The sequence below is a fragment of the Diabrotica undecimpunctata genome, chromosome 2 (assembly GCF_040954645.1).
Source record: "Diabrotica undecimpunctata isolate CICGRU chromosome 2, icDiaUnde3, whole genome shotgun sequence".
Classification (NCBI taxonomy): domain Eukaryota; kingdom Metazoa; phylum Arthropoda; class Insecta; order Coleoptera; family Chrysomelidae; genus Diabrotica; species Diabrotica undecimpunctata.
In genome coordinates, this window is record NC_092804.1 from 114,956,010 (window position 1) to 114,982,973 (window position 26,964).

At 33.4% G+C, this 26,964-nt stretch overlaps 1 long non-coding RNA gene across 1 annotated transcript in view; it reads right to left on the reverse strand.

Moving 5' to 3' along the window:
• Positions 1 to 4,268: 4,268 nt before the first annotated feature.
• The window catches only part of LOC140434793 (uncharacterized), a 29,672-nt gene continuing 6,976 nt past the window's right edge, over positions 4,269 to 26,964 (reverse strand). The window contains exons 2-3 of the long non-coding RNA XR_011950087.1: positions 7,602 to 8,033; positions 4,269 to 5,040 (exon numbers count right to left, since the gene is read on the reverse strand). This is a non-coding gene — a long non-coding RNA (uncharacterized lncRNA). The remainder of the gene's footprint in view (positions 5,041 to 7,601; positions 8,034 to 26,964) is intronic.

Consider the following 26,964-nt stretch of genomic DNA (forward strand, 5'->3'; position numbering starts at 1 on the left):
TCGTAACAATATATAATCCGATCTTCGTCCACGGCAAGTTTAATGCCACAGTCAGAGAGAGAATGCAACAGGCTGTGACTGTAGTTACAGAATGAACTTCAAATGTTTCAAATGTAGGAGTTAACATCAGTCCTCTAAAGGGGAAAATCAAAAAATTTACCGAAAGAAGGAACTTTGAGGGATTGAGTCTTTTAACTCTAAATGGTATACATTTAAATCTTGTGAGTGAAGCAAAAAGGTGGCATCCCTAAGTTAAGCACGGTGAAAATACTAGCCCACTTCTGAATCACACAGGCTATGAGAGAACACCAACTATAACTATAAGAGAGTAGGCGAATATGGGATATTATAGACTGCGAGAAAACCTGAGCAACGTACCGGTCAGATCAGGACATAGCAACATAATAAATTAAACTAGGGATGCCAAATGGATGATGATCTCTAACCATGTGCCACTCAGATACAATCTGAAGTACTTTGTCAAGTGAACATTTGCCGACGAGAGGAATGAGACAAAGGAAACTCTCGACCCAGACTGCAGGGTTATACCTGGTATACGGACGGGTCTAAAACTGCTGAAGGGTCGGCCACAGAAATATTCAGTGTGCCAGTGTGCAGTGTGCAAGCAAAATTAACTTAAGGGTTTTCGAACAGAAGCGGATCAATGTATGCACAGATAGCCAAACAGCTATTGGGGCTCTCATAAGCCCTAAGGTGGACTCTAGGCTAGTGTAGGAATGTCGACACGAACTCGACAGACTGGCGGAACTTAACAGTGTTACACTGGTATGGGTTTTAGGACAATAAGGCATATATGACAATGCAAGAGCTGATGCATTTGCCAAAAGAGCATCAGCTACAAAATACTTCGATCCAGAGCCGGCCGTGGGAGTTCCAAAAATCATTATTTGCAACCGGAAAAAAGTCTGAATCTGAAGATAATACAACTCATACTGGGAAAATATACCCGATTAAACACATGGCAAGATGTATGTTGGACGGAAATGTGCTAATAGTACTGAAGTACTGTGGAAAATAATCACACATCAGCTTAGTCATAACAGGCTTCCTTACTGAACATTTGCCTGTTAAGGGACACCTGCATACAATAAGACTCTTTTATAGAGACTTGAGCTGCAGACTCTGTATCAGAGAACCTGAAACAATCAATCATAGTTTGCATGACTGTGAGATATTGGATGGCAGGCGGCAAACACTTTTTAAAGACAACGAAGCGACTCCAATTATATATGGTACCCGTCCATTAGACCTTATAAGCTGGTACAGGGTTTCACAATCCTTAATTGAGTATCATGAAGGAATGGAAAATGTAAAATAAACCAATTGGCTGCAGTACAACCGGTTTAACAGTCAGCTTCCAGAAAAAAATGTCGCAATTTTGAGATTTTTGTGTCTATTTAATAGGTAGAAATATTGGTGATTTACGACCTGGGAAGCCCTGCTCTCTTCGTTCTCTCTTTGCTTGTCGAATCTTGGTTTTCGAGAAGCATGATTAGGAATTTATCGTTCATTATTTACATATGGATAATTATGTAAGTGTTTTCTTCTTGCCTTTATTAAAATTTATTTGTTTTAATGGAACTTTCGGTTCCTATTCGGCATATGAAAACGACAGTTTCGCCATTTTTGATTAATGGGGTTAAAATGCTCTTACTCGGTTGTCAGTGCCTCGTCAACACTTATCATACCAATAACATATTCCACCAAATAAAAGTATATACACACAACCAAACTTTTATGGAATCACCATGTATTTCAAACCAATATTTATTTCTTTTGAAAAAACTTGTTTCTATAAAACAATCATAATACAGCTTGGATTATTTGCTTTAGTTGTAAACGAAAATATATAATCTAAAATCCACAAGCAAAATAAAATTACCATAGTGGCCTGTATACCAAGACAAAAGTTTTATATAAAAAATCCATTATAAAACATATATATATATATATATATATATATATATATATATATATATTCTAAAATTGCCCTTTCGGGTTACATCACAGAACGTTTTCGGACTAATTTAAGTCTATCATTAGTGCAGTTACCAGGTATACATAGGGAAGCCACTAAATATGTGGGTAAAAAGCCTTTAAATAATGTTAACTTTGTTAATTAATACATATTAGTTGTTAAATTTACATAATGTTGCAGTTTTAAACAGATTTACATCATGGCAACGCAAGACTTCCAGGTTGGTAACCCTCGGGAGTCTTGCGCTGCCTCCTACTCAACAAGTCTCTTTTAGACAATTCTTCAAGTAAGAACACAGAAGTGAATAAACTGTTAAAATATAATTTAGTTCCGCTAGGAACTTTGGCATATTAAGCAAATCCTAGTACTACATTTCCTCCTTGTCCGAGTCAATTATCAGGAAGCTTTGTATGTTCACCACAGTATGGTTCATCGTGAGATACAAATCCATCTGGGTTTGCTAAAACCCACAATTTAAACCCAAAACGAATAGGCTTGCCCCGTATGAATTGGTTTGTTGGATGACGTCGATAATACGGGGCTTTGCTCTCATCTATAGCAAATGAATTTCCAACTGGTACTTGCTTGAATGAATTATTTAAAAAATCAAACAGAGGGCAGACCTTGTAAAACCTGTCTGTGTTTATTTTCGAGTTATCATTTAGATGCAGATACCGTAATATATATTTGAATCGACGTCTCCGCATTACTTCTGCAACTATAGCTACCTTGCAGTCAGGTTCATTTTGCCAATATATTCGCTTACTCGGCAGTTGGCGGTAACCAGACAATAAAAATATTCACAAGAAGACAGAAATCAAAAGTTACATTTAAGCTATGCATTCATTTTTCCCAGCATAAAAATTAGTTTGTGTAATTACATGTTCTATTAAAGTATCGGCAAAAAAGCATTTGAAAGCGCGAAGCGGAGAATTTGCCGAATTTTTCAAAAAATTTATAATCAATGATCCAGAGGGTAGAGTAATGGCAGGTAAATTCCAACTGTTTTCTTTATGTTAAGACCAAATAGTGTTTGAAGATGCAATTACTTTTCGATTTTTGTTTTCAATAGTTTTTGAAATACTGTACTGTTTGAATAATATTCAGCAATTTCTTCGCGCAACTCAACAACCACTTGCGATCTGAGGATTCTACCTAGTAGATAAGTATATGATTCGGATTTCCTTCAGTTTCGTCATCTGATAAATCTGAATCTTCGTCAGTATCAGTTTCAGCAGATTCGATAGAGGGAACTATTCCTACAGACCGGATTCTTCTAAAAAAACTTGATCCTTAATTATCTTCGCAAGGTTTCGTAATCTCATATACTATCATAGCAATTGATTGGAACCCCCGCATGTGACGGACAAAATCAGTAGTTATATTATAAATACTTTCACAGCCTTTTTAGCAGCTACTCACTGTTTTCATATCTAATCTAAAACAGTCTAGAATTGATTAAACAGGCTATAGGAATAATAATTATTATTATTTAAGCGTTACCAACCGCTTTGATTGACTGTATCTTATTTTTCTATTCTTCACGGAAGTAATTTTTATCTGGTATGAAAGTATCAACGTGGCATAAAGATTTATTTTTTAGCTTTTTTACTAAGTGCAAAATTTTTTATAAACTTATTTTACAAAAAAATATGGGCCTATTTAATTGTAGCACAACGATTTTATCAGTATGTACCATCAATAACTTTCCCTCTCGTACAATGCTAATTATAAAACAGTTTAACATGAAATAGCCCAAATGCTGTAAACTTTTTATTTTTGAAGCCCTTTTGCGAAACCATGATTTGCATAAAAATTCAATGCAGTAACTTGTCTAAGTAGGTGTTCCCCTAATTATGCATAAAAGTGCATTGTTAACATTGCGACAGATCCACTGATCTTCAATTTAGATATAGGATAAAGTGACTACATAATAACTATACTACCACCATGACCACCATATGTTGCGGCTATTATGATCTCCGAATCGAGGTTCAAGAGGGTGTCAAAGTAGTGCTTGAGTCTACAGGGTCGTATGAGGTTTTCGGTGTTTACCAACTTACGAATTGTAGAATTTATGAAATTCGAATAATGATGTAATTACGTTTTATCCTTTTAGTATAAATAAAACCACAAACAAGACTACTTTTTTAATTAAAATAAATAATTCAATACTAGAATTATTTAGACGTAAGTTATCTAAATAATTAAATTACATCATAATATATGAATAGGTACAAATACAAATAAAAAAACATTAAAATGTAGGGAAAGAAAGATGCGTGTTTAATATTAGGATTATTATATAGTTGGCATTTACATTTTTTGGAATTTTTCTCGTTCTTGTAAAACAGAACAGTTTACAGAAACTTTTAATTATTGAAATAGTTGACTCCTCTTGACACAATATTGGCCTTTATATAATTTTAATTTGAAAGTTAGCATTTCAAATGCACATTCTATACTTTTTAGCCCCCTTGATAGTCTATGGTTAAATATTTCTTTTTCTTTATTAAGGTTCTTTTGTAGGTATGATCGTATTAGGTTTTTTTAACACAACGTCTCATTTCCCACAAAGTAAAATAGAAAATCGAGCTTCTCATTTGGCAACGGTGTTGCTACCGAAATAAGGAGTCTTTCCTTGTCTAGCAATTTACCAAGAGTGGAAGAGCGGAAAATGGCACCATTACTCATTGTACCTGCTTCTCCGATATCAATTGTTATAAATATCCCATTAGCATTGGCACAGGCCATTAGAATCAATAAAAAACTCTTGTAATTATCATAATGCTATCCGGTTTTTTTGGAAAATTAATAATCGGACAATGTTTCCCATCGATTAAGCTGTAGTTTAGAACATGCCATAATTCACAGTATCGTTGCGCTGTTGATCTCCAAATGGTTTCTGTGGGCACAGGCATATCTAGCGGTTGCAGAAAATTCCATATAGCCTACGTATATTCTTTTACTACCAATCCTATAGTAGTGTGTCATCTCATAAATATATGGAGCGCCTTGAAACTTATTCTGTAGCCAAATATCTGCAAAAATTTTTTATAATAAGATTTCTTTTTTAATTTCTCAATGCAAAGAAAAATGGAAAAATCTTTGAACAGCATTTTCATGAAAAAACCACCATCAGAAAGCGGGGCCACATGAATTATTAGTTAGACCTGATGCAGCTTCTTATCCTATTTATGAAATCGAAAGCACAACAAAGTAATTTACCCATAGAAACAGTTAATTGTACATGAAAATAGTGACACTGAATCTGATGCAGAAACCTCTAATGAAGATCATCCTGAAAAAGAAATTATCGCATGTGCTACAAACTCACAGGATGTACCAAACCAACAGAGGAGAAAAATAAATTCACTCACGCCCAGTGTTCGAACAATGCAAGTATTCGAGCACTGAAATGACTAAAAGTTCCCCCAGATATCCATAATGAAGTTTATAGACATTTTACAGAATATGTGAAGTTAAAAAAGATTCTGCAGCGCAAGAAGATAATCCAGATTTTGCATTTAAAAAAAAAATTGCTCCCCGATATTGCAAAATTAAACGATTATCAGAAGAGAAAGTTTATAAACAGAACCCTTAAGACACTAGATGGACTGTTGGGAGATAATTCATTGCAAAACAATTAATTCGTAGTAATACTAACCCCAAACCCTTCTAATTGAACTGCATCAGATACTCACAATTACACACGTTATTACACACGTATTAAATAACAGAATATGGAAGACGACAGGTTTCATCTGCAACAACATTTATTCAGATTTTTTCACCCAACATGTCATCAGTTGATGACGATAGGAATTCGTCTTTAACACAACTATAGTATCATTTTTTTGTGTTTTTCAGTTGTTTTATTAATAAACTTTTCTTATGTAAGTTCTGGGTGCCTCGTCATACTGTTAATGAACGAAACGAAAAAGCGAACCTATTTGAAGGAGAGGGGCAAAAGAATTTATTTTTATTTTATTTTACAATAAATTTGAGCAGGGGCAGCAAAACCCATATGCCCATGTGAATACAATGTTATATAGTATGCAATTAAATGGTTACATTACAATAGTTACGTATTAAGCACTAACTAACTAAATAAATATACAAAAAGATAGATAATAGCAAGTGTTTAGTACAAATTAAATGTTCAACTATGAAGCAGATGGTCATCCAGTTTATTTTTGAAAATATTGACGGATGGAGCATCTATGGATCTCAGCCGGAAGGCTATTCCATATCGAGAACACTCGATTACAAAGAAAAAATTGTCTAGTTGTTGTTAAAAAAGTTTCCTTTTTAAACTTAAGTTTGTGGCCACGAAGACGATTGTCATTGTCTAGTATAAACATATCCCTCGCATTTCCAAAGTTGTATTTTACTATCCGAAACGTAATAATTAAATCTCCTCTAAGTCGACGTTGTTCAAAAGTTCGAGATTGACCATATACAGTCTTTCTGTATACGTAGGTCTTGAGCGACCAAAAGACATCCTAGTGCACTGCCGCTGTACGTTTTCGAGAATATTACGATCGCGCACTAATACCGGACACCAAACAGTTCCGCAATATTCCAGAACTGGACGAATGTAAAGTTTATACAGATGAATTGAGCTGATAAATGACACTTTCGCAAACGTTTTATTTAGTAGATATAATTTACTGTTAGCTTTTTTAGAAATATGCAAAATATGTTGCGAACAACTTAGATTGTTATTAATTATAACACCTAGATAATTATGTGATTTCACTGTTTTTAACACGCGCCCATTAATAGAGTAAGAAAGACACGGATTATTTTTACCCATGTGAAGAACTACATTACACATTACATTACATTACATTAAGAGGCAGCATCCAAGTAGAGCACCATTCCGATATGCAATCAAGGTCATCTTGTAGTAACTGGAAATTTACGGAGGGATCGGAAAATAGCTTCGTGTCATCTACATAGAACGCTTTGCTGCATTTAATGTGAAATTGTAGATCACTTGAGTATGCTATGAATAAAATTAGGACCAAAACTGATCCTTGCGGTACCCCACTTAAAACCGTTCTCTCAACTGAGAAAGAGTCCCCAACTCTAACACAATCAGTCAAATGGATGAAACGTAACCATTGGTATGAAGTGGGTCTTAAACACTCGAAGGCTTCTATACATAAACCTTCTAAAAAGAAATCCAACGATTTACTAGATATGAACAAGAGTGATCTTCGCATTAGCGTAGGTCTAGAAACAAAACACTGTCCCTCACGTGGCACATGAAGAAAATCGAAGTAGCAGAAAGTGCGAATTGCAGATTCTGTCAGGCTGCTGAGCAGACGGTGGAACACGTTCTGTGAAACTTCACAGGGCTGAATAGGATAAAGCTTAATACATTTGAATACTACCAACTCGAGCCTTACGACTTTGTAAAAGTGTCACCTAAGGTCATAATAGACTTTGTTTAAAAGGCTGGGCTGAAGGAACAACTTTACCTAGGGACGAGCCACAATAAACCTACCTCTTAGGTCGAATGGAAGGGTGATAAAGCGCTCACTCATATTAAACCTAACCTTACCTTATGTAAGTTTTATTTAATATATTTTACCTTATTGTGATTACACATTATCACTTCGTCTTCATCTTCAGACATTTTGAACAATTGATTTTTTATTGCTATGGTATGCGAAGTGTAACAGTATATGTTGTCTATTGCATGTTGCTAGTTGCTTATTTTCCGGGTGTGCGAGCCACCTTAGTCCAACTGGAGAGCTTATTTGTTGCGGAAGAGCTCTAATTATCTAAAGTCATTGAAATATCTAGAAAAAGTCCTGTACTCTAAATTGTCATGAAAGGAATAAGTATCTGGAGTCATAAGATGAAGAAGGATTCTCAAGTTTTTTCAAATCAAACTGGTTTGTGCTTGAAAATCTTATATTGGATTAATTATCTACAATCATGACCACAAGGCCATACATTGCTATGTTTAGCTAATTCCGGGCTAGACTGGTTTCAGGTGGCTCAGGTCCAACCGCTGCGCCTGAAAAAAAAAATAAATTGCAATAAAAAATAAAATGTGAAAAATCTTATAAAAATTAAAAACAATCAATGTCCCAAGCAGCATTCTTTGAATCCTTTGAATTATGAATTATCTAACACTTTAATTCAGTCGGGATCTACACAAAAATAGTGTATGTTCGTTGTTGTGCAGTTCGTGGTAAAAATTTCTTCACAAATTTTTTGTATGCCTAAAATTTAAATATAATTTAACTACAAAATTGTGGAAAATTTAATAATAAATTTTAGAACGAAAAATCGACTAACCGTTACGGATTGTTACTGACCTCTTTTCAACCTTTTAACCTAAAGCTAACTTTTTCTTCATCCCTACTTAAAGAAAAACAATATTGGTTCATACATAATTAAATTAACAATAAAAAATAAAATTTTCTTCTTTTATTTAAAAAAACTTCACCAAATTAACCAAATACTTTTTAATATAAAACACAATCTTATTTTTTTTTTAATCTAATTCTTCTCTGGAAGCCGGTAGTGCTGTACCAGTCGTATTATAGTCCATTGGGTTATTGTATCTTCCATTAACTAAGGCCATCATCATCATCAACTGTATGCTTCCGCTGCTGGACATAGGTCTCCCTCAGGTCTACCTCTCCCTCCTTCCATCTGTCTCTGTCCCTGTCATACGCGGCTTTCTTACAGTTACTGGTAACACGTTTTAGGTCGTCAGTTTATCTGGTTGGTGGGCGTCCTCTGCTCCGTAATACTTCTTGTCTTGGTGTCCACTCGACAATTCGTTTTGTGTATTGGTTGTTTGATAATCTGGCGACGTGTCCTGTCGCCATTCCATTTAAGTGACGCGATTTTTTCGATAGCGTCTTTTGTTTTTGTTCTACGATGTATCTGCAGGTTAACTACGGTATATATGTACACGTAATTGGGATTTTTATATACACAAAAGATATATTTTGATATACACAAAAGATTTATATATAATATATGTAAAGAAAAACAGATCACTCTTTTTGCTTTTTTTTTTAATTTATGTAATTTAGGATTTACTAGTTTGTTACGCCACTCTCAAAATACTTAAAGTCTTATTTAGATTTTGACAGTCACAGTGAGTCTTGTTTTGACTCCGCGTTGAATAATTTTGGTTTTTAGAAAAACCATTGTTTTGACGTTTGAGGAGAACTTAAAGTCGCCGAACATCAGGAAGACGTAGAACTAGTCTGACTTAACAATGGCAAGTGGGACCTTGCCAAAACGTCGTCAAAACTACAGTATTTCCAAAAACTAAAATTATTCAACGCGTTGTCCATGTGTACTTTGTGTGTGGTTGTATGTGTCATGTTCAATTAACAAATTTGCAGTTAATGGTATAGTTGCGGCCCCTATGATATATTCCTAGTTGATCCGATGGTGTGTATTTGGATATATCTTATTTACACCTGTCCCATGGTCCTATATCCCTATAGGTCGTTCTCTATTAGCCGTTAGGACGTGTCATCTTGAGGATGTGTACTTCCCACCTTGCCTATCTTCTATCTTGCATGAAGTACTCGGGAGTTCAGACTCCCAGTCTCAGACCAGCACGGTAAATCTAAACTATTTAAAACAGAAAATAATCTTTTTTAATAAATTTTTTTAAATTGAGTTTGAAAGCATTAAAAAATAAGCGAATTTTTAAACAAAGAATTTTCTACGTAGATATGTTTTGACAATTTTTGAATTTTTCGACAGAACTGGAGTGCAAAATTATAATCCAATAACAAAAAAGGGATATCGCATTTTTGCTTACATTATTGTTTTTCGAATTGTAATGAGTTTTCCGATTTCCCAGAAGCAAAGCTCCAAAACTTAATTCTTACAATAATTTTGTTCCGATTTTTTTTTCTACGCACTGGCAATATGTTTACTAATAGCGCAAGCAACTTTTGATTAAAAATTTAATTGCGATCCATTTTACATTTACGCATTTTTGTTCTTAATATATTTTCCCAGATATTCAAGATAAAAAGTTGAAAAATGCAATTTCGTATTGCCAGTGTCTTGCAATTGTTATTACTATTTCGGGTTCTATATTAAGGTTTTTGATTTATTTATTTTTTTACTTAGGTCATACCATTTATAATTATCTTGCAAAACTGTCGTTTTCAGCTATAATATTGATTGATAGGATATTTCTGTAGTTTAAATCGATTTATCCACAAAAGTTTATATCAATATCGTATTCTTTTTTTTGTTTTTGTAAGGTTTACAAACAATGCTGTACTAACTTAAGTAAGAAACAACTTTGAAAAATTAGTATACTAACTGAAGATAATGTACTATGTCATTCAACGTCAAGATCCTAACATAAAGACAAAAGATGTAAGAGTACATCGGGCCCCGAATGTATAATCGAACAAGTTTAACCAAGACTATTTTGTATAAACTTAGACTTGTCAGTAAACTACAGTCTATAGAAGATTGTAGTGTCTAGTATCTGTATGAACAAATATAGCTACATATCCATAACTCGGCAAAAGAAGCATTGGGTAAACTTGACCATGGGAAAATTTGAAATACTGTTTAACCATGATCTCAATATCTTAGTAAAAGATAGAAATGGAAAGTATGAAATTTGACTCGGAACGCAAGACGATGAAGATCGAAGACAATATGCTAGATTAAAAAAAGGAGTCAACAGAGAATTAACAAGAAACAAAAATAAGTTGTGGCAGTTTAAATATCAACTGCTAGAGACACAGGTGGGCGGTACCAAAATGTAGAGACCTGGATACTAAAGAATTTAAGAAGAGACACGAGTGGGAAAGCAATATACAAAAAACAAATCTCCAAGATTGGAAAGCACATTATGAGATTGACGGAAAATAGACAAGAATTCGCAGGCAGAGAACAACAGTTTGCAACCAAAAATATAACAGTAGATAAAATAACAAAATCGTAGATTATAGAAAAAATGAAAAAGCAATAAGTCCGGGAAATATTGTTATTGAGCTTGTAAAATATGATCGAGATATGCTTGTCGAGCTAATCACTAAACTGTTTAATAAATGTCTCTAAGGACTAACCGTGGTTTATGTCTTGTATGTTACAATAAAGCCGCTCTGATGAATCCCTGAGCGTGAAAAGTGTCCTCCTTGTGCAATCCTGTATGAATGAATACTAATATTTATATGTAATTACGTGGCTAAAGGTTTCAAGCCAAAGCCAATATAAAAAAAAATGTCTCTAAGGAGAAGAAATACCTAACCAGTTAAACTAAGACGTATAAGCACATTACATAAAAAAAGTAAAAAACATTGCCAGAATTACCGTGGAATTAATGTGACGAGTTCAATAGGAAGACTATAGGAAAGGTACTTAAATCAAGAATAGAACACAGCCTAAAAGAAATTGAAAAATAGAGTGGTTTCTGAACTGCAAGATTCTGCCTCGATAATATATTCTCAATTAGACAAACAGTTGAAAAGAGACTAGAAAGGATCTTTCTGTTCAAAGACTATCTTGTTTTTATTGACTTAGAGAAAGCTTATGATAATGTGCCACTCATAAAACTATTTGTTTTAAGAAATAGCATTTTAAATGGATACCATAAAAGTATACATGTGAAAGTTATTTATAATATCTATAAACATAATTTTTTTCAGAGTGAATCCTTGAGACAGGGTTGCTGCTGATCCTTAACATGATTTAAAATATACATTTAGAGGCTCTAGATAACCGGCACAGGAACCTTTACAGAATAGGTATAGAGGTGGTGCAAAACACTCTATAAACATTACTATTTACAGATGATCAAGTAGTTATAGCAAACGGTAAGGAAGATATCTCATTTATGATGAGAAAACTACTAAGCAATATTTAAAGTGGAATTTGAAAATAAATTTTCAAAAAACTGCGTTAGAGAATCAGCACCAAAACTTAAAGCCTATGAAATCAAAAAATGTTATTAATAAACATGTATAGGAAGCATTATAACCTCTGATGGAGCCTCTGATAAAAATAAATAGAGTAAAATATCGAGAGGGAAAGCGGCAATCCAAAGACTAAATTCAATATTTTGGTCGACAAAAATTAGAGGGGAGACCAAATTTTTAATACAAAAATCCATTGTAGAGCCTATAACAACGTACAGCTTAGAGTGTTAGCAACTTAGCAAGACAATTAATGAAAAAATTGAGACAGTAGAAGTAAAATTTCTCAGAAGAGCGGGGAGAATATCAAAGCTGGAACATAGAAGAAATGAAGACGTTAGACATTAGATCAGAGTAACACAAAAGATCATCGACAGAATAATAACCCAATAGCTTATGTGGTATGGACACCTGTAAAGAATTTATCACAATGGATGGCCAAAGAGAGTGTTAAATATCATAATCAAATAAGATAACGCCACGACCAAAATTATCATGGAAAAAGGAATCGTAGATGCAATAAAGGAAAGAAACCTGGAAGAAAACGATTAGCAAAATAGGAGAAGATAAAGGTTGAGATATGGCCACGTGGAAAAAATTTATCACAATAGATGGCCTATATAAATCATATGAAGCCATGATGAAGCCAAGGGTACTGTTTCAGTAGCAAAAGAAAGATTAATGGTAATGTTGCTAACCTCACGCATCATTGCTGGAGTTCCGTCAAATTTTATTGATTAATTTCCTATACTTTTTTTTGTTCCTTGCAGTATTGTTTACTACGTTCCATGTTAAATTAACTTGTTTGAGTTCCTTTTCTATCGTTCTCTTCTGTTACTAGTGGTCTTCCTTGTTTTCTTTTACCTGTTGGGCTATAGTAAGGCTTGTTTGGCTATATTTAACCGGAGTTTCCACAACGGGTGGCTTATCCACCTCCATTACCACTTTTTTTATTGTAATTTCTATTTTTTGTCAGAGTTCTTCGTTGGTGATTTTGTTTGGCCAAGATATTTTCAATATTATCCGTAGGCATCTGTTCACTAATACTTGTCAAGATGCTTATACCTTTCGTAATGTGTTGAAGGTGTTTTCTGCTAAGCCTATTCTCCTTGGTTTAACTTTTTCCGTGGTAGACTACCTAGATAGCAAAACTCGTCTACTTCTTCTATTTGTTTGTCCTCCGGGTGTACAGGTCCACTATTGACTTTTTTCCTTGTGAGCATTTTTGTTTTTTTTTAACGTTTTTAACATTTTTAATCCAACAGTTTTTGATATGTCTTTTTATGTAGTTGTTTTATTTTGCATATATTGTTTATTTGATGTTATTAGGCAGATGTTGCCCGCAAATTCTAGATCTTTCTAATTTATTTAATAATCCCCATTGTAATAGTGTTCGTTTATTTTCTGTTTCATTATCAGTGTGCTTCATTATTCAATCTATTACTATTATAGTTCACCTTCTTGTTCAACTCTTGCAGTACTTTGGTCGTAAAGTAGCCTTATTATCCTAATATATTTGTCTGATATTTTGTAGTGTTTCAGTAGGTATATTCCACATCATGCTGCGGTTAACTAACCGAAGGCTTTTTCAAAGTATACAAAATTGATAATAATGTCTCCATGTTTTTCCCTTACCTCTTCCAAAATGATTCTTCAAGTGATTACAGGGTCTTTTATTCGTTCCAGGATGATCCTCGCAATTATTTTACTGGCAGCATTTAACAGGGTGATTGGTTTCCAATTATCACATAAGGCAAGGTTTCCTTTCTTTGGTAATTTTATTATTATTCCTTTGGTCCATGCATGGGTATCTGTTTTTCCATTCACTACTTTTTTTCAATAGATGGCCAAAGAGAGCGTTAAAATATCATCCTAAAAATAAAAGATAACGCGAACAACCAAAAATAACATAAAAAAAAGGAATCGAAGGTGCAATGAAAGAAAGGAAACGATCGGTAGGACACGAGAGGATGTAGGTTGAGATGCAGGATGCCGCAGTAGCTGTGAAACCCCGTGGAAAAACACATAAAGAAAACTCATTTATAATAATATATATCAATCAAATCTATTTTCCCTTTCCCTCTTGGTTAAATGACTAAAAATTGATCACTTATATTTTAACTTTTTCTTCTATTTCTATCCGTTTAAAAGGTTCTATATTTTAAATTATTACCTATCTAATATTGCGCCACCTGTTCTTAAATATTTTGTGAATTTATGTATTTATTTTACGTATATATTTATTTTTGTACTTTTACTATATCAATTTATTTAATTATTCAGTACACAATGATAAAATTAAATATGACTAAAATGCTATAAAGAATTAAATTCTATTTAATTACATATTTATACACACATTTACACCTATAAAGGTAGCTACACAACAATTTAAAATTATTCCATATCCATATGATGGAAATCAGATACATAATTCTGTATAGAGTACTGCATCTGCTTACGTATTACTAATTTAAGATCATCATTGCATATCATATATTGTGAGCCACAGCCAACACATAGTGAGCCAAGCCCGACCTGAACAGTTCAAAGTTGATTGTGAGGGGTGACTTTAAGGGTATTATGTGGGTAAAGCACGCGTCCAAGGGGCAATAAGAAGAAATATATTTCGAAACGGTTTAGAAATATTAAAGGTTCGATATCAAGTCGCATGCGGGATTCCCACGTAACTAGGTGGTATATTGTAGTCTTCTGTTTGTGGGAAAATAATATTTCTTGTATCATGAAAGTATATGGTCAAAAAACAAATAATACAATACATTTTTTAGAAAATAATTAGTTAAGGGAATAAACCGCAGAGTACTTAATAGATAACATGTTACGAGTATAGCCAAAATTATATAAAATACCTGTGAATATCACCTACCTAAAGCAATTATTAAAACATAAAGGGGCAAGAATATGACTTAACAAAAGTGCACGAACCCAAATAGGTATACTCGATTTGAAAATGCATGATAGACCAGTTTTTATGGCATAAGATTACAATGGTCTTTATACAGGACTAATCTAATGATTGCAATATTTTCACGTTATGATAATCCAACTGATGACCTGTTTTTAGTGTTCGACAAGAGCGCATGTGTTATTTCTTCTGTTGCAGGTCACTTTTGTGTTGCGTGATCCGCTGTTACAACCACTGACCGGTTTGTTCGATATAATATCCCTGGTAACTTAAACAGTGTAATTGATATATGACATTACTATTATAGATCACTGGTGTCAGATCTTTAATTTTAGAGAATATGGTTTTGCATTAAAGGTTGCTGCATTTGTTAATTTTTAGATTTATGTAGTTCTTAGAACAGGAAAATAATACGTTTTACCGTGAAATTTTTGGAACGCTCATTGGTAATCCTATCACTCCGATTTTAGCACTTATTGTTTTAGATAATTTAATAGCAGAAGTTGTCCCTACTTTGCCCTTTAAGCTACCTTTCCTATACAAATATGTTGATGATATAATTTGCACTGTTTCACAAGATCACATATAGAAAACTGTAATAAGTTAATTCATTTAACAAAAACATACAATTTACTGTGGAAATGGAGAAGGACAATATTGCTTCTAGATACTAAAGTCATTCGAAAATATAATAATCATATTATACTAAACTAGCATCAAAAGTCTACACCATTAGGAAGGTTTCTAAACTATGCTTCTAATCATCCTAAAAGTCAAAAATGTAATACCGTTATTGCAATAAAAAATAAAAAAGAGCACATCAGCGATGATCAATTTTTATACCAGAACAAAAACAAATTATTCCCATTGTTTCTAAATAACTATTATCCTAAGAATATACTAAAATAACTAATAGCAGTGTTTAACTACAAACTAAACCCTTAATTTGTAATCTAACAATAATATTAACTTCCTAATTTCCATGTATATAATTGTAATAGAATCTATAATATACTTTAATTACGAGGATATTCACCTTCCGGTGATAACTTGTTAAATTATTGCAAAACTTTCTGCTTCCAAAATACTTGTACAAAGTTGCAAATTACACGGTACAAGACAATTGACTTTGTGATGAGTTGGTCCATTATTTCTGAGGTTATAAATTGGGGTTGAACACTATTTAGCACGTAGTCTAATTAGACAATTCACATCATACGGAAATCGTTGTTTGAAGTTCCGTCGAATGTACTTATTAGCTACCAATAAAACATTTACTCCACGACTTCAGAAATTATTTCACGTCGTCAAACGACGAAGTTGGACATAAGGGCATTCGAAATATATTTATTCATCGATTGTATCCATTGGCCCTTCGAGAGTTTACAAAAGACAACTAGAGCACGAAAAAAAAACAAAAATTGCAGACTTAAACAAACTACTTTCCTGATAATGTGGTAGACACATTTAATATGATTCGACCATAATGGTGGAACCCACGTCGAGCATGAAGCTGCACGAGGATAGGCTAGAAGGGTACTGAAATTTCACTCGTCGAGAGTCCTGCAGTTCTAGATCGACAATCCGGTATTTAAATCACAAAATGTGCAGGAGAAGGAAGAAATTGAGCATATATACGAATATGCCACAAAGATGGAGGCAGTTAGAAAAAGTAAAGAGAGATTTTTGGAACATTTGGAAACATGACTACTTGTCACATCCAAACCCATGACAAACGTAGAAAAAAAATGGTAATATTAAAGGAGCATAAAACTTCGCCGGGAAAGTGGCCACTAGCGAAAATATTCGAAACACATCCCTGTGCTGAAGGTTTGACAAGAGTCGTAATACTTCAAATATCAAACGAGAAAATAACTACTAGTCCTATAAACGAACTAATACCGATTATAAGAGAACCCATTTCAATAAATACAACTGGAGCACGTAATTAGTAGACAAGCTATTGACGCTATCAATGTTCCCTTTACTTAAGAAGAATTAGCACTTGCACTAGCTTCTTGTACAAACTCTGTCGCTGGACCAGACAATATCCCAATTAAACTGATCAAAAATGTATCTTATTCCAGCCTCGCAATACTGCTGAATCTTGATAACAGGATATGGCATACTCAACAATTACCCAGACTGTGGCGTTAATCAATTATCATACCAATAAAAAATCCGATCTACCCGCAAACTTACCATAATCATACAGACCTATCTCCATTACCTGTTCATTATGTAAGCTGTTCGAGAAAATGATTAATTCAAGATTAACATGGCTTCTTGAAAAATATGCAATAATTGACACAGCACAATCCGGTTTCAGACGTCACCGTTTAACTCTTGACAATTTAGTGCTATTACAAATACAAATAGCTTCCGCTCTTTCAAATAAACAAGATCTGAACTGTGTTTGATAAAGAAGCAGCTTTAAAAGCTTTGTCAATATAAGATAACAGGAAATATTTACTCCTTCATAAAAACTTTTTACGACAAAGAACGCTTAAAGTAAAAACAAATGGCGAAATTTCAGAGACATACAAGCAAAATAATGGGGTCCCACAAGGTTCTGTACTCAGTACAACACTGTTCATTCTTGCAATAAATGATATTTGTTTGAGTATTTGTCCACCAGTCAAGCACTTGATATACGCAGATGACCTTATTTTATATTGTCAGGGAAATAAGGAAAAAACGTTAAATCAATCTTTGATTGATAAAATGAAATATAACAATACATATAGTCCGTCTAGAAAGTATCGGGAAAAAGAAAGCAGAATTATAATTTTACGGTATTTATTTCTATCACTTGAAATATCAAATTTTAACAAATAAGTCATCTCATTTATTTATACAACCTCCATTTAAATCTAAACAGTTAACTAAACGTCCAGGTACACCCGAAACTAGTTCAAGGCCATAATTTTCGGTAATGGTGTTCCTGTGGTGGTCTGTAAAACTGACTGAATCAAACCTTCTTTATCTCGTGGTGCTGCTCGTTCCCCTTCAATCTTCATCAGTCCCCATATGTTTTCAATGGGGCTAAGATCTGGAGATGCTGCTGGCCACGGAATTGTTGCCAATTCGTGTTCTTGCATCCAAGCTTGAGTATAAGCAGAAGTATGGCATCTTGCATTATCTTGCTGAAAACGCCACCCCTCTGGATATAAAAAATGAGCCGTTTCAAGAAGAAAACCATTTAAGATGTCACAATATTTGACACTATCGACAGTACCATTAACTGTTCGCTTATTTTCGAAACCCTAGGCGCGGATTTTGTCGTCCTAAAGCCACTAAACATTTAAATTGTTTCCACGAATCTTACGCGGTCTACCCGAAACTGGTCTATGTCTCATATCTATGCAATGTTTTATTCTTTATTGTCTCATACACTGCACTTTTTCCGAGTTCAGTCAATTGCACTAATTTTTTAACGTTTATAACGTTAACAGGGAAATAAGAAAAAAAAATATAATCGCCACATGCAACGTGTTCCAGACCGCTGTAAATCAACTTAGCGAATGTTTCAAAAAAACTGGATTAGCTTGTTCAACCATTTAATCGAAATTACTACGGTTTAGTAGAATACCCTGTAGCCAAATTCCAACTATTACCTTCAACGCAACTCCATTGCAATTTGTTACTCATCATAAAATACTCGGTTTAACGTTTGATAGTAGGCTAACTTGGAAACAGTATATTAATGTAGTAGAGGGCAATGCAATAAAGAGACTCAATATCATCAAGGCACTATCGAAGTACACATGGGGTGCGGACGAAAGTATCTTACTTAATGTATATAGAGCTTTAATCCACTTAAAATTGGACTACGGCAGCTTCATATACATGTCTGCAACAAAATCTGACTTAAAGCTACTAAACTCTGTGCATAACACTTCCATTCTTCTTTGCTTCGGCGCTTTTAAATCTAGTCCTGTAGACAGCCTTTACTGCGAGGCTAATGAACTACCTCTTTGGATTCGACAAAAGTATCTTTCACGATCTTACTTTGCTTCTGTATCCGCAAATCTATCCAATCCAGTTTATCGTTTATTTACCTCAACATTGCCTCCGGAGACCCCGCAAAGGATCCAATTAATAGTAGACATCCAGAAATTAACTCCAAGAGAAACCATCGATCTTACTAAAACACATCCTTTTTCAATCTTGGATACTCCTCCTTGAAATAGACCAATCCCACATTCAATCACTTTTTTTTTTAGCATACAATAAACACGAAACCTCAAGCCTTCTCATACGGCAACGCTTTAAAGAAATCATAAGCAGGAACCAATTTCAAAAAATTGTATACAAATGCCTCCAAAAACGAAGCAGGCATTGGATGTGCCGTTGCCACATGTGAAGAAATTATTACCGAATTTATGCAGCGTGTAGACTGGAGAACTTTATGCGCTACTAGCTTTTAAAAACCTAAAATCAGATGATAAAAACCAAACAATATGCACAGACTCTCTCTCGTCACTAAACTCGATTCAAAGCAGACCAAGTTGCCAAACAAGCTTCTTGCATAAACAGTGAATACTCAAAAGTCCAACATATTCAAATCCGTAATGACTTAAAGCAACTGTTCAAGCCACAAAAGTATCAAACCTGACAATCCCACTGGAACACAATCAAGAGTACATTACATGAAATCCGACAAACTGTTAAAAAATTTGAACTTCCAACAATCTCTAGAAAAAAAACTCTGTCATTCAAAGATTAAGAATTGGACCCGATTCACATATAACTACTTAATGAAATCCGAGCTGAAACCCAATTGCCAAATCTGCTTAAGTGTACAAACTGTGAAACATATCCTTATCGAGTGTCCCCGGTACACGAAACACAGAGTGCAACATAAACTTATGTCAAATATTAAAGACGATTTAAACTCACCCGATCAAGTTTCTAGTTCAATTGATTTCTTGAAAGACATTTAGTTATTTAACAGAATATGACTCTTTATTTTTCATTTACTGTACCTTTAATTTATAACTTAGTGATAAAACACTTAGTCCGTCAGTAGTAGTCATAGGTTCTTATTTAAAGCTTATAGATTAACTGTAGTAATTAGTAATATGTCCTTATTGTAACAGCAATTAATTCCTTGCGGTTCACTTTTCTAGTTTCTTCGTTTTTGGCCGATATCTCGATTTTTAGCTTTTGGAGATTTGTCAATATATCTTATTCCGTAATAAATTACAGTCTAAATTCGGCCTTACAAAATGGATATGTGAGCTTCTGCTATATCTAGCTGCTTCTTTAATAATTTGAGCAGTTTCTTCAATTTTTATTAAAACTGTTTCTTCTGCTGACGAAACTTGGAATGTCTCTGGGTCATCTCCATTCTTGTTGAGAACATTCCTGTTATTTTTGAAGGATCTTCTTTTACCCTTGGAACTCTTTCTACCAAACTTGGTATATATAAATTAGGAATAACAAGTACTTTTAAAATCTGCAAAAATATACAGGCCGTCTCTTTTGTTTCAAAGATATTTAGTTATTTCCATACTTTATCTCATCCTTGTATAGATGTATATACATATATATATATATATATATATATATATATATATATATATATATTTCGTTGATTAGTATATTGACAAATCCCCAAAAACTACCCAATCATCCCTTAGAGCAAAACTCACATCCGGAAAATCGAGATATCGGCCAAAAACAATGAAACTAGAAAAGTAAACAGCAAGAAATTAATCGTTGAAGTTTTACGTCAAGAAACAATTTATTGCTGCAACCGTTTCCGAGAAATAATGGTTATGCTAATTTTACGGTAAAGCTAGCATAGCCATAGATATATCTCGGCAAGGAAAAGGGCTACAGGACCTCTTTGACGGCATATTTTATTGTTAATTAATTTCTGTTGATTGTTACATTGACCAATCCCAAAAACTACCCCATCATCCTCTACCGAAAGACTCACTTCGAAAAAATCGAGATATCGGACAAGGACGTTGAAACCAGAAAAGTCAATTGCCTAGAATTAATTGCTAATGTACCGGTAATATTTCGCAAATTTTTGGTGAAGGACTTTCAATTGCAACGTGACAAAATAAGGTTTTGTATTCTGGTTACGAATGTAAAAAGATATTCCTTGACAAGTGTGATTTGAAGAAATTCCAAAAATGCACACCAATAAAAAAACATTGTGATAAATTATTCGAGATAGTCACGCAACTCATATATTACTTCTACATTATTACTTTCAAGCTGAATTATTTCGAAATAGTATTAGTTATACTTTGATAACATTATTCTGTTTGGAAAACCACCAGACATAAAATTTTGGTAAGATCTTGTAATTGCCATAAAAATTACAAAACAACAGCATATAGTCAACTGTGTACCTTTATGTGAATGTAATTTAGGCTAATGCGAATATAAATATTTTATGGTTATAGATAAAGATGATTAGTTAATAAGTGTTTTTTATCAATATGTATCAATAAACTTTATATATTAAAAGTAAAACATTGCTTATTCATTAAATTCACTTTAAAATGTAACATTTTCCACTTATATATTAAGAAATTTGAATTGGGGACTAATTTTTGATAAGCATGTGCACTTATCTAGTTTTAACGTTTTTTGGCGATATCTCGATATTACCATGGGTGATGTTTGCGCTAGGAGATAATAAGGTAGTTTTTGGGGGTTGGTCAATGTATCAATCAACAACAATTAATTAGCAATAAAATATGCGTCCAAGATGGGCCTTCTAGCCCTTTTCATTGCCAAGATATAGCTATGGCTATGTAATTTTACCATAAAGTGAACGTAACCATTGTTTCTCGGAAACGGTTACGGCAATAAATTGTTTCTTGTCGAATCTTGTTAAATCTCGGGATGGTCATAAAGGCTACCGCCAAAATATATAAGATGCCGTTCCTGTAATATTCAAGGCTCCTGTTATATTTAGAAGTGCTTGTCTTTGTAGGGTTATGACGGAGATCGCACAAGATTACAAAGTTGTCTTTTTCCACTAAAGTACTGAAGCATAAGTAACTAATGATCGTATCACTAATCTGTATAACCTACAGATTGCCTATTTTTTCAACCATTAGGTTTTTGGTTATATAGTTAACATGAGCACTCCAATTGCGTTTGGTGTTCATGGTTACTCCTAGACACTTAACCTCATTAATTCCTTTTACTTCCTTCCCAAATATTTTAGCTCATTCAGTCCAGTAAGCTTTTTCTTATTAGCGAAGGCAACTATTTTAGTTTTGGAAGAGTTCACAGAAAGATTTTCTTTAAGATAACAATTCTCTATATAATAATAGGCATATCGCACCTGATTTGCAACAGTATTGGGAAATTTTTTCCTAGTCAACATTGCAATGTCGTCTACAAACCCTGGACCCAGATTTTTTAGCTTCTATTCCGATGAATCTGGTCGTCAACGACTATTTTCATAACGTTGATGACAATACACGCTTAGTTGTTCTTAGTATGATTATTTTATGATGTAATGTATCTGAAATTTGTCGGGATGGTCATATTAAAGTCGAGTGAAAATTCAGATAAGAGGGTCTCAATTATTATGTTTTTTTGCATTGACCAACCCTGTATTTAGACTTTTCCTATAAAATTTGTGCTATCAATCATTTGCAAATGTACTATAAATAGAGTTTAAAAAATATATGTCGAAGACGATAATAGAATTATCAAGATATGTGATGGTGGTTGGATAAATTAGGAGCTATACCTACACCCAATTTATTTAAATAAAGACAGGTCCAAATGACCTCTGTAGACTGCAATAATTCACCAATGTTTTCGTTTAAAGCTTCACTCCAATGAAAGTGGTAAAACGTTTTTCTAATGTTTTTAGGTAAGATTAGAATAATAAATAACGAGCTGATTAAATACAGGCTTAATTATTCTAAATCAACATAAATAAATAGAATAATAAATCAACGTAACAATTTATGCATACATAATGTTAACAATATACTAGAAAAATATCAATCCCAGATAATTGTTTCACAGAATGTATTTCCGTGTACCACCGCTCTTCAGTTCGTAATACGTGTGACGCAGAGTGTACATTCATTACAATATTTCATCCTACAAAAAGAGTGGGTCGAAAATAAGTCTCCGTACATTTTTTCGTTTGAAGTGTCCATGTTATATGTGATGATTGCATGTCCCGCATAGATGACACTGTTGGTACATGTGACCCCTACGCCATCATCAATTGAGCGAGTTAAAACTAAATTGATTCTAATGGGGTCTTAATTGAACCTAATTGGCGAGATGATACAGCCTCGCAACAAGTGTATGTCTGAGTCCATCTAACAATTCTTCTTTTTTATATAACTGTGTATACATATTTAATAAATAAATATAATATCAATATTGTTATAGTGCCGAATAGCCGTTATTGTTAACCTGCCAAATAATATAAAAATATTATTTTGAACACGAATTTATTTGTTTATTATATATATATATATATATATATATATATATATATATATATATATATATATATATATATATATATATATATATATATATATATATATATGACCAGTCTGTGTTGGCACCCCTAACAAAAATTGTCTGTAAAATCCTTAATCAAATAGATAATAGACTCTTTTTACCATGAAAAAATTAGTAACACGTTACTCTTTGTAATAACAAAAGATTTTGGCAAATAAAACAAAACCAGACGGTCAAATTTAAAAAGAAGCAAAGTATGCCATCATATCCGAATAGTCGGGTATGATGACATACTTTGTTTTTCATGGTTTATTTTGACCTCAAAGTTAAATATTTATAAATGAATTCAAAAACTCATTTAGTAGTAAAAAAAAGTATTTATATGCATAATTCACACTAATCACACTTTAATTTTTCTCTCTCCACCTGCAGATTATGTACGGCACCAACTGCTACAATTTTGAAAACGCACCTAGGCCTCTCCCGTTTTGGATATTCAATATAGTTCATTGCAGTAAAGACAAGTTGCATCAGATTCATGGTCGCTTTCGTTTATTTTGATTTCCCCTTTTCTTCACTTTTATAAATAATTCTCTTCATCATTTCATTTTTCTTCCTAAGCATCTTCAGTATTTCTTTATCCTTCTTTTCTGTCTGTGCCAGTTGTATTGCTGCAATAACTGGTGAGTTGTTTAAAACATCTGTTTTTCCTCTTTTTCGTTTTTTAGCATTCATGTGATGTAGGCGCTTTAGACATCGGAAATATTTGAAGGAGAGATTCCTTAAATTTTGACATTTTATTTTCGTCTGGTTCTGGAGAACATGATTTGGAACCTACTTTTAAAGAAAAGGCTGCCTCTTCAGCTATTTCAATAAATACAGCGTTAAAAAAATTATAAAGGACGCAAATATCAACAATACGGTAACATAATTACTTGCCTACATAGACGATCTAGATATTATTGGTCGAAACAAAAATACAGTAAAAGAAACTTTCATTAGCCTTTAACAAGCGATCAAGAAAATTGGGCCTATTTATTAAAATATGCAAAATAAAATATATTCATATCTACAGTAAGCAAAATATTGGCTACGATAATGCTTCTGGAATAAAAAGGAGAATATTGGTATCAGACAAATGCTATCATGAGCTGGTCTCACTAAAGAGGTCAAAATGTATGGACACAAAAACAAAATTGAAAATATATAAAATCCTGATCTAAAAACGAATATTAGCTGTAAAAGGTTAAATAAGAACTATAGAGTTCTCGTAGGCAAAACCATTAAGAAAAACAAAAAAAGCTAGAAGCGAGGTAGTTAAAGTGTAATAAAAATAAAATATCGTGTAACTGAAAACGCTAAAAATAGAAGAAAGATCATCATTAATAACGTTTATACTTAAATTTAATTTAATTAATTTAACGGCAAAAATATTTATAAAACAAAGTACAAACAAATCTTATGAATAAGTACTTCAACTTAAATTAGGACGTGAAGTTAGACAGTAAGGCACAGTATCTCTAAAATCAGTCGCCTAAATTCAAAACCTGACAAGTCACAATTTTTTCAAAACCTTTTTTATTAGATATAAGAATTTGAAATACATAAACCTACAAGTCCATAATACATTTATCAAGCAAATCCCGACATATCCGTTAATTATAGGCTCCCAAAAATGTACCTTATATGCAAATACCGACAGGTCCATTCTCGTTTTAAATGCAAAAGCCGACACTTCCAATCCGCCAATAGACGCGTAGTATTTTACTCGCCACCTGATTTCGGTTGACAACGTGTTAGCCAAGCAGATCATTTTATTTTATGCTTTTAAGTAAGTTGTTTGCAGTGTGTGTAAGAAATTGCTAAAATAATGGATTCATTGGCAACTTTAAATACTGCTGGATAGTATATTAATGTAGAACAGTGTGATGTGACAAAGGCTAGAAAAAGAGCGAAGGTCGAAACAAGACGAGAAAAGGCAAAACGTGCAAGGTATAACCTATAATATTACAATAAATTAGTACATTATTTGTGATGAAATAATTATTTTTAGGTATGCTGCCAAAACATTACCTGTGTACCCCACTTGCGGCCATAAGGGAAAGCCATATCAACCATTTCAATGTACATCTCATCTATCCATGAACGATGTAAGAGACTTTCATTCAGCTTTTTATCAAAATAAGGATAAAAGGGGACAGGACATGTTTATTTTACGCCACATTGACTCACATATCCCGGTAAGACAAAGGAAACGAACAGACTACAAAAATAAACCAAAATCTTGTATTTTATCCTACAAATTGAAGAGAAGTGATAGCCTAATTGTTCCTGTATGTCGAACAGCTTTCCAAGGTATTCTGGGAATTAAAAAAGATATAATTTTAAACATTATGAAAAACTACAAGAAGCATTCGATTATTTCTACCGAAAGAAGATTTCCAATATTCGAATATATATCGAGATATTCGAAGAAGGAGATCGAATTGGACAAAAAAACGAAGGTAAAAAACAATCTATAAAAAAGTCCCTAAAATGTGCGGAATCTCATTATTGCCGTTCAAAAACATTCAACAGAATTCATTTTCCTGCTGAATTAAGTATCTCAAAATTATGGAGAATATACAACGACAAAATGGCCCAAAACGAAGACTTTAAAGTCAAAGAATGTTTCTTTAGAGATTATTTTAACAAAAATTTTAACTTTGGCTTTGGAACTCCGAAGACAGATTTATGTTCAACTTGTTTACAGTACAAATCCAGCATAAAAGGCGAGACTGACGAAGCAAACAAACTAGTCTGGAAGCACAACAGCGTCTCCACAAAGTAAGAAGTGAGAGTTTCTATAGACTTCTTCAAGAAGAAAGAGATGACATGGTCACATTTTCATTTGATTGTCAGAAGAATTTGGCGCTACCAAAACTTCCGGATGAATCGGCTTATTTCAGTATGCAACATAATTTTTATCACCTAACTGTAGTTTGTGGATCTTCAAAAAGTAAATTAATTCTAGTAAATGTTACGACATATGTTTGGACGGAGTTGCACCATCATAGAAGTTCAAACGAAATATCGTCGTTCTTGCACCACTTCCTTTTAAATTTTAATTTTGTGGATAATGTACGTGTTCTTCGGCTTATTCGGGATGGGTGTGGAGCACAGAATAAAAATTCCACGGTCATCACCATGCTGAGCTATTGACTTCAGTTTGAAGCTCCAAGACAAATAAAGGAAATTGAGATAGTGTTTCCCGTTGTGGGGCATTCTTATATTCCCCCTGATCGTGTGTTTGGACAAATTGAAAGAATTTATAAAAAACACACGGTAATTGTTCATCCTGATGAATATGTAAAGTTAATCAAAAAGTTTGCCACTGTTTACAGAGCTGGAACTGGTGTTGCAATTAAGGACTGGAAGGCTGAAACTCAAAAAGTAATAAAACAACCAGGCTATTGGCATTTTAAGTTCCAACCGTCAAAGAGAGTAATCATTACAAGAGGACAAACAGTACCACTCATAAGGGGTGAGGCATTTTACAAAACTGACTTATGCGCACCCAAAAGCTTTTGCAAAAGAGGGAAAAAAGTCTCACAAATTAGTCCAAGAACACTGAAGGCTGGGATAGCGATTAA